This window comes from Hemiscyllium ocellatum, unplaced genomic scaffold, assembly GCF_020745735.1.
Source record: "Hemiscyllium ocellatum isolate sHemOce1 unplaced genomic scaffold, sHemOce1.pat.X.cur. scaffold_1503_pat_ctg1, whole genome shotgun sequence".
NCBI classification, from domain to species: domain Eukaryota; kingdom Metazoa; phylum Chordata; class Chondrichthyes; order Orectolobiformes; family Hemiscylliidae; genus Hemiscyllium; species Hemiscyllium ocellatum.
Genome location: NW_026867792.1, coordinates 40,934 through 54,242, shown reverse-complemented (window position 1 = coordinate 54,242; position 13,309 = coordinate 40,934). Strand labels below are relative to the sequence as shown.

General features: G+C 50.2%; 4 non-coding genes across 4 annotated transcripts; all 4 read right to left on the bottom strand.

The window, feature by feature from the left end:
- Nucleotides 1–1,400: 1,400 nt before the first annotated feature.
- trnam-cau (transfer RNA methionine (anticodon CAU)) lies at nucleotides 1,401–1,472 on the bottom strand. Its single transcript has one exon. It is a non-coding gene; the product is annotated as a tRNA-Met (tRNA).
- A 3,199-nt stretch (nucleotides 1,473–4,671) lies between these two features.
- trnam-cau (transfer RNA methionine (anticodon CAU)) lies at nucleotides 4,672–4,743 on the bottom strand. Its single transcript has one exon. It is a non-coding gene; the product is annotated as a tRNA-Met (tRNA).
- Nucleotides 4,744–7,929: 3,186 nt separating this feature from the next.
- On the bottom strand, nucleotides 7,930–8,001 carry trnam-cau (transfer RNA methionine (anticodon CAU)). The gene has a single exon. It is a non-coding gene; the product is annotated as a tRNA-Met (tRNA).
- A 3,186-nt stretch (nucleotides 8,002–11,187) lies between these two features.
- Nucleotides 11,188–11,259, bottom strand: trnam-cau (transfer RNA methionine (anticodon CAU)). Its single transcript has one exon. It is a non-coding gene; the product is annotated as a tRNA-Met (tRNA).
- Between the last annotated feature and the right edge of the window lie 2,050 nt (nucleotides 11,260–13,309).

Sequence of the window (13,309 nt, the reverse complement as noted above, 5' to 3'; positions counted from 1 at the left end):
TACAGCCCTCCGGTCTTCAATATCGAGTTCCATAACTTTAGGGCCTGAACTCCCCCATGTCCTTGACCCCTACCACACCAACGACTCCTTGTTATCACCTCGTCGGCTATGACAGACTACGTATTGTTAGCCACTAACAGTCTCCATGAGCAGCTATTCGCCCTCTCACGCGGATCGTTATTCACTCCTACGTCCTTCCTATTGTTCTCTCTCTCTGAGCTGGCGGCAAACACAGCAATGTACATTGGAGACTCTGAGCCAGCTGAAAGTTGCTCAGTGTGAAGTACATTCCACATTGCTCCAAGAATTGCAAGCAGCAAAGCGTTTCCAGAACTTCTGCTTGTCATTCTGTCCCCGGGGCGCTGATGTTTGTCTCATCCCCAGGAACTGGACTATCTCCACTGCTCGATAATTAAACCAATTTATTTCTACTTGCACGTTGTTCTGGGGTGGGGTGGGGCGTGGTGTAGGGTGGGGGCGGGTAGAGTCTCTCTCTCTCTCTCTCTCTCTCACTCTCTGAAACCGTTGGGGTGAGAGGTGTCAGTTGCATTAATGCGGGGAACATGAACAACTTTGATTGTGAACTTTCTCCAAAGGTCTGTTATCTGAGAGATGGAAAGATGCTGTGCTGGAAGGACAGAAAGAAATGGACACCGAGGACTCTTCGCCCAGGTAAATTCACATTGTTGTGCAGCCTTCTTGGTGTTCAGAAATCGTCTTCACGCAGCAATCTTACGGAAAGTCTATAGCAAAGTGGGCATCGCTTTCTTTGTTGCTACCGCGCAGCAGTTAACATCTGAGCCCCAAGTGTCCCAGATGAAGAGAATCCGAGTGAAACCTTCACTCACTGAGAGTCCTCCCCACGGCCCTGAGCTGAGGGACTGCAGGCAGTCCAACACGGAAGGGACGGTTAAAAATGAACCAGTTTTGCTCCCTCAGCCTCTCTGTCCCAGAGACAGGCAGTGGGATGGCATAAACACGTAGCACCATTCTCGAGTAGACACAAGCCGTTCAACCCATCGAATCCACGCCGTTTGCCTGTCTCTCTCTCTCTCTGAGGTTATTCACAATCGGTGGGATCCGTCCTAATCGTGGGGGAACTGTGTCTGAGTCGTGATGAGGTTTTTGACATGCTTGTCATTCACGTCTGAACCAGGGTAGCGAATTACTGCAGGGAATGGACGAAACCGCAAGACATTTGTTTCAACTTGACTAACTGATTGGCATCGCAGAGAACTGGTTTTGCGATCCAGTTCAGAATAAAAACCGCCGAACAACAGAATGCCACTGAGACCTCTAAAACCACGCACCTTGCATGGAGTGGATTTGCCATTCGGGTATGCAGCTGGCAGAAGAGAGCACCGATCCAAAGGAAATCAGCTCGAGGTGACATTGAATAATAGCAGAGGATGGTTTCGATCCATCGACCTCTGGGTTATGGGCCCAGCACGCTCCCGCTGCGCCACTCTGCTGCCACGCTCCGGGCCCGGTCCACAGAGCGATTCAGCTTTTCATCTGGCACGCGGCTCGCACGTTCGAGACTGATGTCAAAGACCTCCGCTGCTGTCGTGTGATATGCTGTTTCGCAGACGTACGGAGGCTGTGTAAATAGAAACGTTTTTACTAAATTCCCACATTCTGTCGGTCGAACTGTGATTTCACACTGAATCACAACATGTGTCGCAGCGCAGACGGAGGCCATGCGGCCCACCTTCGCTCTGCTGGTTCTATACTTCAGTCAACGTGTGTCTATTCGTTTCATTCTCTCGCATTCTCAGCGTAAATCTGCACATCTGAACGTGACCACCGAATTCCCTTTTGTGTTCATTGAATCTTCCTCTTTGTCAATGTCCGACAGGGACTTACTGACACTAACCACTCCCTGTACGAAAACGTTCTTCCTCCTGTCATTTTTACTTGTTTTCCTGGTGACCTTAAAATTCGGCCGAATCGTTGTGGACCTTTCAGGTGTGGGAACATTTTCACAACATTATTTCCTGTTTCTAGGTCCCTCATGACTTGGAAAACTTCGGTTCTCCGAGGAGAGCTGTCCCAATTTTCCAATCTACCTTCATTGCTGACATTCCCCGAACACCGCACAGCTCACGTCAACCTGTTCGACACGACATCCAACCATTTCACTTCCCTGTTTTCTGCCTTGTCCGTACTCCAGACAGCCCAACCTCGTTTCACCAAGGTGCTTTTTGAGAAAATTAATCAGGCAGTTTTGCACAAGTCAAGTTTTAGAAAAACCTCGGGCTCGTCCGGGATTTGAACCCGGGACCTCTCGCAACTCATCACAGTGAAGCACCCAAAGCGAGAATCATACGCCTAGACCAACGAGCCAGAGAGCCGGCCCACGACCGATGCCCCACACCGATGCCCCACACCGCTTGAGTGACCTGAGACGTGCTCACTATGAAATACATTTGAGATTGCTCTAAGAATTGCTAGCGGCAAAGGGTTTCCCGAACAGCTGCTTCTCATTCAGTCTCCCTGCTGCTGTTTGTCACGTCCCCAGGAACCGGGCTCTCTCCACTGGCAGACAATTCAAACATTTTGTTTTGAAATTTTTCTATGACACCCGAGCGGCCAGTGACAAGCATTACCCTCCTCACCATGGGATACAGAGAACAGGAGAAGACCACGCAGATCTCCACGAGTGTATCAACTCGACTGTGCACATTGGGCCAGTATATCACTGTGAAATATTTATGTCCAAGCCTTTTTTCGGAAGCAGATGAGAAGGCGAGGTGCAGAACAGAGCGCAGTTATAAGGGAAAGCTGCTAAAGACGACATTGAGTGAATAGGAGAGAGTGGGTTATGGTCCCAACACGCACCCGTTGTGCCAGGGGTTACACTTCGGGTCCACTCTTCCTTCACTCGCAACACCCCACACCCACCTCCCATAGTGCCAAGTCGCTTTCGCCTGAAACTGCCGAATGTGCAACACCTGCCCATTTACCGGCTCCCTCCTGAATATCCAAGGGCTCAAACATACCTGCCAGGTAAAGCAGCACTTTTGCCACAACCTAGTCCACTGCATTCGCTGCTCACAGTGTCGTTTCCCCAATGTAGCATGAAGCATAAACTGGGTGACTGCTTCGCAGAACATCCCGGTTCTGCCCGCAGGAAAAAGGCCCTGACCTGGCGGTTGTCTGCCACTTTAACACATCACCCTGTTCCCTGACCAACATCTCTGTCTCAGGCTTGCAGCAGTGTTCTAGCTCCAGATGAAAGAACAACAACTCATTTTCCACTTGGAGACCTTACAGCCCTCCGGTCTTCAATATCGAGTTCCATAACTTTAGGGCCTGAACTCCCCCATGTCCTTGACCCCTACCACACCAACGACTCCTTGTTATCACCTCGTCGGCTATGACAGACTACGTATTGTTAGCCACTAACAGTCTCCATGAGCAGCTATTCGCCCTCTCACGCGGATCGTTATTCACTCCTACGTCCTTCCTATTGTTCTCTCTCTCTGAGCTGGCGGCAAACACAGCAATGTACATTGGAGACTCTGAGCCAGCTGAAAGTTGCTCAGTGTGAAGTACATTCCACATTGCTCCAAGAATTGCAAGCAGCAAAGCGTTTCCAGAACTTCTGCTTGTCATTCTGTCCCCGGGGCGCTGATGTTTGTCTCATCCCCAGGAACTGGACTATCTCCACTGCTCGATAATTAAACCAATTTATTTCTACTTGCACGTTGTTCTGGGGTGGGGTGGGGCGTGGTGTAGGGTGGGGGCGGGTAGAGTCTCTCTCTCTCTCTCTCTCTCTCACTCTCTGAAACCGTTGGGGTGAGAGGTGTCAGTTGCATTAATGCGGGGAACATGAACAACTTTGATTGTGAACTTTCTCCAAAGGTCTGTTATCTGAGAGATGGAAAGATGCTGTGCTGGAAGGACAGAAAGAAATGGACACCGAGGACTCTTCGCCCAGGTAAATTCACATTGTTGTGCAGCCTTCTTGGTGTTCAGAAATCGTCTTCACGCAGCAATCTTACGGAAAGTCTATAGCAAAGTGGGCATCGCTTTCTTTGTTGCTACCGCGCAGCAGTTAACATCTGAGCCCCAAGTGTCCCAGATGAAGAGAATCCGAGTGAAACCTTCACTCACTGAGAGTCCTCCCCACGGCCCTGAGCTGAGGGACTGCAGGCAGTCCAACACGGAAGGGACGGTTAAAAATGAACCAGTTTTGCTCCCTCAGCCTCTCTGTCCCAGAGACAGGCAGTGGGATGGCATAAACACGTAGCACCATTCTCGAGTAGACACAAGCCGTTCAACCCATCGAATCCACGCCGTTTGCCTGTCTCTCTCTCTCTCTGAGGTTATTCACAATCGGTGGGATCCGTCCTAATCGTGGGGGAACTGTGTCTGAGTCGTGATGAGGTTTTTGACATGCTTGTCATTCACGTCTGAACCAGGGTAGCGAATTACTGCAGGGAATGGACGAAACCGCAAGACATTTGTTTCAACTTGACTAACTGATTGGCATCGCAGAGAACTGGTTTTGCGATCCAGTTCAGAATAAAAACCGCCGAACAACAGAATGCCACTGAGACCTCTAAAACCACGCACCTTGCATGGAGTGGATTTGCCATTCGGGTATGCAGCTGGCAGAAGAGAGCACCGATCCAAAGGAAATCAGCTCGAGGTGACATTGAATAATAGCAGAGGATGGTTTCGATCCATCGACCTCTGGGTTATGGGCCCAGCACGCTCCCGCTGCGCCACTCTGCTGCCACGCTCCGGGCCCTGTCCACAGAGCGATTCAGCTTTTCATCTGGCACGCGGCTCGCACGTTCGAGACTGATGTCAAAGACCTCCGCTGCTGTCGTGTGATATGCTGTTTCGCAGACGTACGGAGGCTGTGTAAATAGAAACGTTTTTACTAAATTCCCACATTCTGTCGGTCGAACTGTGATTTCACACTGAATCACAACATGTGTCGCAGCGCAGACGGAGGCCATGCGGCCCACCTTCGCTCTGCTGGTTCTATACTTCAGTCAACGTGTGTCTATTCGTTTCATTCTCTCGCATTCTCAGCGTAAATCTGCACATCTGAACGTGACCACCGAATTCCCTTTTGTGTTCATTGAATCTTCCTCTTTGTCAATGTCCGACAGGGACTTACTGACACTAACCACTCCCTGTACGAAAACGTTCTTCCTCCTGTCATTTTTACTTGTTTTCCTGGTGACCTTAAAATTCGGCCGAATCGTTGTGGACCTTTCAGGTGTGGGAACATTTTCACAACATTATTTCCTGTTTCTAGGTCCCTCATGACTTGGAAAACTTCGGTTCTCCGAGGAGAGCTGTCCCAATTTTCCAATCTACCTTCATTGCTGACATTCCCCGAACACCGCACAGCTCACGTCAACCTGTTCGACACGACATCCAACCATTTCACTTCCCTGTTTTCTGCCTTGTCCGTACTCCAGACAGCCCAACCTCGTTTCACCAAGGTGCTTTTTGAGAAAATTAATCAGGCAGTTTTGCACAAGTCAAGTTTTAGAAAAACCTCGGGCTCGTCCGGGATTTGAACCCGGGACCTCTCGCAACTCATCACAGTGAAGCACCCAAAGCGAGAATCATACGCCTAGACCAACGAGCCAGAGAGCCGGCCCACGACCGATGCCCCACACCGCTTGAGTGACCTGAGACGTGCTCACTATGAAATACATTTGAGATTGCTCTAAGAATTGCTAGCGGCAAAGGGTTTCCCGAACAGCTGCTTCTCATTCAGTCTCCCTGCTGCTGTTTGTCACGTCCCCAGGAACCGGGCTCTCTCCACTGGCAGACAATTCAAACATTTTGTTTTGAAATTTTTCTATGACACCCGAGCGGCCAGTGACAAGCATTACCCTCCTCACCATGGGATACAGAGAACAGGAGAAGACCACGCAGATCTCCACGAGTGTATCAACTCGACTGTGCACATTGGGCCAGTATATCACTGTGAAATATTTATGTCCAAGCCTTTTTTCGGAAGCAGATGAGAAGGCGAGGTGCAGAACAGAGCGCAGTTATAAGGGAAAGCTGCTAAAGACGACATTGAGTGAATAGGAGAGAGTGGGTTATGGTCCCAACACGCACCCGTTGTGCCAGGGGTTACACTTCGGGTCCACTCTTCCTTCACTCGCAACACCCCACACCCACCTCCCATAGTGCCAAGTCGCTTTCGCCTGAAACTGCCGAATGTGCAACACCTGCCCATTTACCGGCTCCCTCCTGAATATCCAAGGGCTCAAACATACCTGCCAGGTAAAGCAGCACTTTTGCCACAACCTAGTCCACTGCATTCGCTGCTCACAGTGTCGTTTCCCCAATGTAGCATGAAGCATAAACTGGGTGACTGCTTCGCAGAACATCCCGGTTCTGCCCGCAGGAAAAAGGCCCTGACCTGGCGGTTGTCTGCCACTTTAACACATCACCCTGTTCCCTGACCAACATCTCTGTCTCAGGCTTGCAGCAGTGTTCTAGCTCCAGATGAAAGAACAACAACTCATTTTCCACTTGGAGACCTTACAGCCCTCCGGTCTTCAATATCGAGTTCCATAACTTTAGGGCCTGAACTCCCCCATGTCCTTGACCCCTACCACACCAACGACTCCTTGTTATCACCTCGTCGGCTACGACAGACTACGTATTGTTAGCCACTAACAGTCTCCATGAGCAGCTATTCGCCCTCTCACGCGGATCGTTATTCACTCCTACGTCCTTCCTATTGTTCTCTCTCTCTGAGCTGGCGGCAAACACAGCAATGTACATTGGAGACTCTGAGCCAGCTGAAAGTTGCTCAGTGTGAAGTACATTCCACATTGCTCCAAGAATTGCAAGCAGCAAAGCGTTTCCAGAACTTCTGCTTGTCATTCTGTCCCCGGGGCGCTGATGTTTGTCTCATCCCCAGGAACTGGACTATCTCCACTGCTCGATAATTAAACCAATTTATTTCTACTTGCACGTTGTTCTGGGGTGGGGTGGGGCGTGGTGTAGGGTGGGGGCGGGTAGAGTCTCTCTCTCTCTCTCTCTCTCTCACTCTCTGAAACCGTTGGGGTGAGAGGTGTCAGTTGCATTAATGCGGGGAACATGAACAACTTTGATTGTGAACTTTCTCCAAAGGTCTGTTATCTGAGAGATGGAAAGATGCTGTGCTGGAAGGACAGAAAGAAATGGACACCGAGGACTCTTCGCCCAGGTAAATTCACATTGTTGTGCAGCCTTCTTGGTGTTCAGAAATCGTCTTCACGCAGCAATCTTACGGAAAGTCTATAGCAAAGTGGGCATCGCTTTCTTTGTTGCTACCGCGCAGCAGTTAACATCTGAGCCCCAAGTGTCCCAGATGAAGAGAATCCGAGTGAAACCTTCACTCACTGAGAGTCCTCCCCACGGCCCTGAGCTGAGGGACTGCAGGCAGTCCAACACGGAAGGGACGGTTAAAAATGAACCAGTTTTGCTCCCTCAGCCTCTCTGTCCCAGAGACAGGCAGTGGGATGGCATAAACACGTAGCACCATTCTCGAGTAGACACAAGCCGTTCAACCCATCGAATCCACGCCGTTTGCCTGTCTCTCTCTCTCTCTGAGGTTATTCACAATCGGTGGGATCCGTCCTAATCGTGGGGGAACTGTGTCTGAGTCGTGATGAGGTTTTTGACATGCTTGTCATTCACGTCTGAACCAGGGTAGCGAATTACTGCAGGGAATGGACGAAACCGCAAGACATTTGTTTCAACTTGACTAACTGATTGGCATCGCAGAGAACTGGTTTTGCGATCCAGTTCAGAATAAAAACCGCCGAACAACAGAATGCCACTGAGACCTCTAAAACCACGCACCTTGCATGGAGTGGATTTGCCATTCGGGTATGCAGCTGGCAGAAGAGAGCACCGATCCAAAGGAAATCAGCTCGAGGTGACATTGAATAATAGCAGAGGATGGTTTCGATCCATCGACCTCTGGGTTATGGGCCCAGCACGCTCCCGCTGCGCCACTCTGCTGCCACGCTCCGGGCCCTGTCCACAGAGCGATTCAGCTTTTCATCTGGCACGCGGCTCGCACGTTCGAGACTGATGTCAAAGACCTCCGCTGCTGTCGTGTGATATGCTGTTTCGCAGACGTACGGAGGCTGTGTAAATAGAAACGTTTTTACTAAATTCCCACATTCTGTCGGTCGAACTGTGATTTCACACTGAATCACAACATGTGTCGCAGCGCAGACGGAGGCCATGCGGCCCACCTTCGCTCTGCTGGTTCTATACTTCAGTCAACGTGTGTCTATTCGTTTCATTCTCTCGCATTCTCAGCGTAAATCTGCACATCTGAACGTGACCACCGAATTCCCTTTTGTGTTCATTGAATCTTCCTCTTTGTCAATGTCCGACAGGGACTTACTGACACTAACCACTCCCTGTACGAAAACGTTCTTCCTCCTGTCATTTTTACTTGTTTTCCTGGTGACCTTAAAATTCGGCCGAATCGTTGTGGACCTTTCAGGTGTGGGAACATTTTCACAACATTATTTCCTGTTTCTAGGTCCCTCATGACTTGGAAAACTTCGGTTCTCCGAGGAGAGCTGTCCCAATTTTCCAATCTACCTTCATTGCTGACATTCCCCGAACACCGCACAGCTCACGTCAACCTGTTCGACACGACATCCAACCATTTCACTTCCCTGTTTTCTGCCTTGTCCGTACTCCAGACAGCCCAACCTCGTTTCACCAAGGTGCTTTTTGAGAAAATTAATCAGGCAGTTTTGCACAAGTCAAGTTTTAGAAAAACCTCGGGCTCGTCCGGGATTTGAACCCGGGACCTCTCGCAACTCATCACAGTGAAGCACCCAAAGCGAGAATCATACGCCTAGACCAACGAGCCAGAGAGCCGGCCCACGACCGATGCCCCACACCGCTTGAGTGACCTGAGACGTGCTCACTATGAAATACATTTGAGATTGCTCTAAGAATTGCTAGCGGCAAAGGGTTTCCCGAACAGCTGCTTCTCATTCAGTCTCCCTGCTGCTGTTTGTCACGTCCCCAGGAACCGGGCTCTCTCCACTGGCAGACAATTCAAACATTTTGTTTTGAAATTTTTCTATGACACCCGAGCGGCCAGTGACAAGCATTACCCTCCTCACCATGGGATACAGAGAACAGGAGAAGACCACGCAGATCTCCACGAGTGTATCAACTCGACTGTGCACATTGGGCCAGTATATCACTGTGAAATATTTATGTCCAAGCCTTTTTTCGGAAGCAGATGAGAAGGCGAGGTGCAGAACAGAGCGCAGTTATAAGGGAAAGCTGCTAAAGACGACATTGAGTGAATAGGAGAGAGTGGGTTATGGTCCCAACACGCACCCGTTGTGCCAGGGGTTACACTTCGGGTCCACTCTTCCTTCACTCGCAACACCCCACACCCACCTCCCATAGTGCCAAGTCGCTTTCGCCTGAAACTGCCGAATGTGCAACACCTGCCCATTTACCGGCTCCCTCCTGAATATCCAAGGGCTCAAACATACCTGCCAGGTAAAGCAGCACTTTTGCCACAACCTAGTCCACTGCATTCGCTGCTCACAGTGTCGTTTCCCCAATGTAGCATGAAGCATAAACTGGGTGACTGCTTCGCAGAACATCCCGGTTCTGCCCGCAGGAAAAAGGCCCTGACCTGGCGGTTGTCTGCCACTTTAACACATCACCCTGTTCCCTGACCAACATCTCTGTCTCAGGCTTGCAGCAGTGTTCTAGCTCCAGATGAAAGAACAACAACTCATTTTCCACTTGGAGACCTTACAGCCCTCCGGTCTTCAATATCGAGTTCCATAACTTTAGGGCCTGAACTCCCCCATGTCCTTGACCCCTACCACACCAACGACTCCTTGTTATCACCTCGTCGGCTACGACAGACTACGTATTGTTAGCCACTAACAGTCTCCATGAGCAGCTATTCGCCCTCTCACGCGGATCGTTATTCACTCCTACGTCCTTCCTATTGTTCTCTCTCTCTGAGCTGGCGGCAAACACAGCAATGTACATTGGAGACTCTGAGCCAGCTGAAAGTTGCTCAGTGTGAAGTACATTCCACATTGCTCCAAGAATTGCAAGCAGCAAAGCGTTTCCAGAACTTCTGCTTGTCATTCTGTCCCCGGGGCGCTGATGTTTGTCTCATCCCCAGGAACTGGACTATCTCCACTGCTCGATAATTAAACCAATTTATTTCTACTTGCACGTTGTTCTGGGGTGGGGTGGGGCGTGGTGTAGGGTGGGGGCGGGTAGAGTCTCTCTCTCTCTCTCTCTCTCTCACTCTCTGAAACCGTTGGGGTGAGAGGTGTCAGTTGCATTAATGCGGGGAACATGAACAACTTTGATTGTGAACTTTCTCCAAAGGTCTGTTATCTGAGAGATGGAAAGATGCTGTGCTGGAAGGACAGAAAGAAATGGACACCGAGGACTCTTCGCCCAGGTAAATTCACATTGTTGTGCAGCCTTCTTGGTGTTCAGAAATCGTCTTCACGCAGCAATCTTACGGAAAGTCTATAGCAAAGTGGGCATCGCTTTCTTTGTTGCTACCGCGCAGCAGTTAACATCTGAGCCCCAAGTGTCCCAGATGAAGAGAATCCGAGTGAAACCTTCACTCACTGAGAGTCCTCCCCACGGCCCTGAGCTGAGGGACTGCAGGCAGTCCAACACGGAAGGGACGGTTAAAAATGAACCAGTTTTGCTCCCTCAGCCTCTCTGTCCCAGAGACAGGCAGTGGGATGGCATAAACACGTAGCACCATTCTCGAGTAGACACAAGCCGTTCAACCCATCGAATCCACGCCGTTTGCCTGTCTCTCTCTCTCTCTGAGGTTATTCACAATCGGTGGGATCCGTCCTAATCGTGGGGGAACTGTGTCTGAGTCGTGATGAGGTTTTTGACATGCTTGTCATTCACGTCTGAACCAGGGTAGCGAATTACTGCAGGGAATGGACGAAACCGCAAGACATTTGTTTCAACTTGACTAACTGATTGGCATCGCAGAGAACTGGTTTTGCGATCCAGTTCAGAATAAAAACCGCCGAACAACAGAATGCCACTGAGACCTCTAAAACCACGCACCTTGCATGGAGTGGATTTGCCATTCGGGTATGCAGCTGGCAGAAGAGAGCACCGATCCAAAGGAAATCAGCTCGAGGTGACATTGAATAATAGCAGAGGATGGTTTCGATCCATCGACCTCTGGGTTATGGGCCCAGCACGCTCCCGCTGCGCCACTCTGCTGCCACGCTCCGGGCCCGGTCCACAGAGCGATTCAGCTTTTCATCTGGCACGCGGCTCGCACGTTCGAGACTGATGTCAAAGACCTCCGCTGCTGTCGTGTGATATGCTGTTTCGCAGACGTACGGAGGCTGTGTAAATAGAAACGTTTTTACTAAATTCCCACATTCTGTCGGTCGAACTGTGATTTCACACTGAATCACAACATGTGTCGCAGCGCAGACGGAGGCCATGCGGCCCACCTTCGCTCTGCTGGTTCTATACTTCAGTCAACGTGTGTCTATTCGTTTCATTCTCTCGCATTCTCAGCGTAAATCTGCACATCTGAACGTGACCACCGAATTCCCTTTTGTGTTCATTGAATCTTCCTCTTTGTCAATGTCCGACAGGGACTTACTGACACTAACCACTCCCTGTACGAAAACGTTCTTCCTCCTGTCATTTTTACTTGTTTTCCTGGTGACCTTAAAATTCGGCCGAATCGTTGTGGACCTTTCAGGTGTGGGAACATTTTCACAACATTATTTCCTGTTTCTAGGTCCCTCATGACTTGGAAAACTTCGGTTCTCCGAGGAGAGCTGTCCCAATTTTCCAATCTACCTTCATTGCTGACATTCCCCGAACACCGCACAGCTCACGTCAACCTGTTCGACACGACATCCAACCATTTCACTTCCCTGTTTTCTGCCTTGTCCGTACTCCAGACAGCCCAACCTCGTTTCACCAAGGTGCTTTTTGAGAAAATTAATCAGGCAGTTTTGCACAAGTCAAGTTTTAGAAAAACCTCGGGCTCGTCCGGGATTTGAACCCGGGACCTCTCGCAACTCATCACAGTGAAGCACCCAAAGCGAGAATCATACGCCTAGACCAACGAGCCAGAGAGCCGGCCCACGACCGATGCCCCACACCGATGCCCCACACCGCTTGAGTGACCTGAGACGTGCTCACTATGAAATACATTTGAGATTGCTCTAAGAATTGCTAGCGGCAAAGGGTTTCCCGAACAGCTGCTTCTCATTCAGTCTCCCTGCTGCTGTTTGTCACGTCCCCAGGAACCGGGCTCTCTCCACTGGCAGACAATTCAAACATTTTGTTTTGAAATTTTTCTATGACACCCGAGCGGCCAGTGACAAGCATTACCCTCCTCACCATGGGATACAGAGAACAGGAGAAGACCACGCAGATCTCCACGAGTGTATCAACTCGACTGTGCACATTGGGCCAGTATATCACTGTGAAATATTTATGTCCAAGCCTTTTTTCGGAAGCAGATGAGAAGGCGAGGTGCAGAACAGAGCGCAGTTATAAGGGAAAGCTGCTAAAGACGACATTGAGTGAATAGGAGAGAGTGGGTTATGGTCCCAACACGCACCCGTTGTGCCAGGGGTTACACTTCGGGTCCACTCTTCCTTCACTCGCAACACCCCACACCCACCTCCCATAGTGCCAAGTCGCTTTCGCCTGAAACTGCCGAATGTGCAACACCTGCCCATTTACCGGCTCCCTCCTGAATATCCAAGGGCTCAAACATACCTGCCAGGTAAAGCAGCACTTTTGCCACAACCTAGTCCACTGCATTCGCTGCTCACAGTGTCGTTTCCCCAATGTAGCATGAAGCATAAACTGGGTGACTGCTTCGCAGAACATCCCGGTTCTGCCCGCAGGAAAAAGGCCCTGACCTGGCGGTTGTCTGCCACTTTAACACATCACCCTGTTCCCTGACCAACATCTCTGTCTCAGGCTTGCAGCAGTGTTCTAGCTCCAGATGAAAGAACAACAACTCATTTTCCACTTGGAGACCTTACAGCCCTCCGGTCTTCAATATCGAGTTCCATAACTTTAGGGCCTGAACTCCCCCATGTCCTTGACCCCTACCACACCAACGACTCCTTGTTATCACCTCGTCGGCTATGACAGACTACGTATTGTTAGCCACTAACAGTCTCCATGAGCAGCTATTCGCCCTCTCACGCGGATCGTTATTCACTCCTACGTCCTTCCTATTGTTCTCTCTCTCTGAGCTGGCGGCAAACACAGCAATGTACATTGGAGA